Genomic DNA, 1,996 nt, shown 5'->3' on the forward strand with positions numbered 1-1,996 from the left:
AAATAAACCGACTGATTTGAACAACCCCGTAACGAGTATTGTTCAGTGTGTGACCCCTGTACTCTCTCATCCAAGCACCTTCTCTTTTCTTGATGAATCCTCAGTCCTTTTACTGTTGTCACCTTTTCTCATTCTGCACACATACACCTACAACCTCTTTCCTTCTCCTACTACCCCAGTTGCCTCTATGTTTATCTCCTTTCTCATAGTCAAAGCTGTTCCATGGTCCGTAGCCATGTAATCCTCCTGTGAGTCATCTTCCACCCGTGCTCTTGAAGACTCAAGGGGTATTGAATCTATATGTTTCATAGTGGCCTTTATTGGTTGCATTGGTTTCCTCTAGAGAGAAAGAATCAGGTCAGTGCTGAAAAATGTCATTTTGTCTTTCTTAATGCGAGATATTCAGTGTCAAACACTGGGCTGATTTTATCAGACTGGGACTCAGTATCAATAGATACACAATATTAAAAGACTTGAATTGGGATCAGACAAATAGTGCAGCAATTCAGGAAACATTTCTCTATGTAAACAAGCACATAACCTGGGGATTTCTCCAGCTATTTAAAGAACTTGGTCAAATTTCTGCATACAATGGGACAAATCCCAAACCAGTATTAACTGGCTGTGGTCTTTGGGCCCTATGGTGGCAATGAATTACAAACAGAAACATTTCTGTAGTAGAATTCACTGCATGGGCTCAAATACTTTTGAAAATCATTGTTTTTGAACAGTTTGTAACTGCAAATTAATGCTCTCAAATGCAACAAAGAAACCATATTTCCATTAGTTGCAGCTAATGTCACAGTTTAAAATAGTTGATTTATTTGGAATCTACTCATTACTCAAACACACAACTCAAATAAAAACTGCTGTTTTATGACATTTACTACATTTTTCAGCATCACATTTTTAAACAGATTTGTTTGTATCAGTCAGTAGAGAAGTTTGGGTTGCATCCATTGTAATGTCATACTCCCTACATAGTGCACATCATAGATAATAAAACTAATAATATTGCATCCAGACAGTTATTAGATGTTAATTTGACAGGGAAATGTGAACCTATAAGGTCACTAATTATTAAATATAAAGATTTTATAATATTTTCAACATACAACACACTATGTGAGTGCAGAAATCTTTATTTTATGACTGACACTGTGCCCTATGGAGGGTGTAGGGAGACGCTGGGATTCAGCCTCAGCTTTACTGCGACATGAAACATTTATCATGGATCGTTCATGTTTTCAGGAATATAACACCTTTAAGCCAAATCAGAGAAATAATGTAGGCAGGGATCTCCGAATCACTCACTCAGGTTCAGACAGAAGAGCATGCAAAAATAAAAAATAAAAAATCACACGACTGCACCCCATGGATAAGCAATATGCACAAACTCCTCCACTTCCCAAGGACTGAGCTCATTTAGGTCGGACTGAGGCAAAATGGAAAAGTGTCCTATGGTCTGACAACTCAAAATTTGTAGAAAATCATGGATGCCATGTCCACTGGGCTAAAGAGAAGAGGGAACATAAGGCATGTTATAAGTGCACAGTTAGATTGTGCACATGTGTGAGTTTCCCATCTGTTAAGGCACCATTAATGCTGAACGATATACACAGGTTTTTAACATTGTCCTGCCATCCAGACAACATTTTTTTTTAGGAAAAGCCTTGCTTATTTCAGTAACAAGGCCAATCCACGTTCTGCATTTATCATAACAGTATGGCTCCTTAATGAAAGAGACTGGTTGCTAAAATACTCCAAACATGTCACCCATTAAAAAATAATTGGTGCAATTGGTTTCACTTTCAAAACAAATTCTCAGTTTGAATATTTGTTGAATTAATAACACTCATTTGTACAATTTTAAATCAAATATAGGGTTTAAATCGTTTTCATATCATTGTATTTTGTTTTCATTTAAATTGTGTCTCAAATTTTTTTTGGAACTGAAGTTTGTAAATTTATGTGCAAATGTCTCAGTGAGTCAGGA

The sequence above is a fragment of the Hoplias malabaricus genome, chromosome Y (genome assembly GCF_029633855.1).
Source record: "Hoplias malabaricus isolate fHopMal1 chromosome Y, fHopMal1.hap1, whole genome shotgun sequence".
Taxonomy (NCBI): domain Eukaryota; kingdom Metazoa; phylum Chordata; class Actinopteri; order Characiformes; family Erythrinidae; genus Hoplias; species Hoplias malabaricus.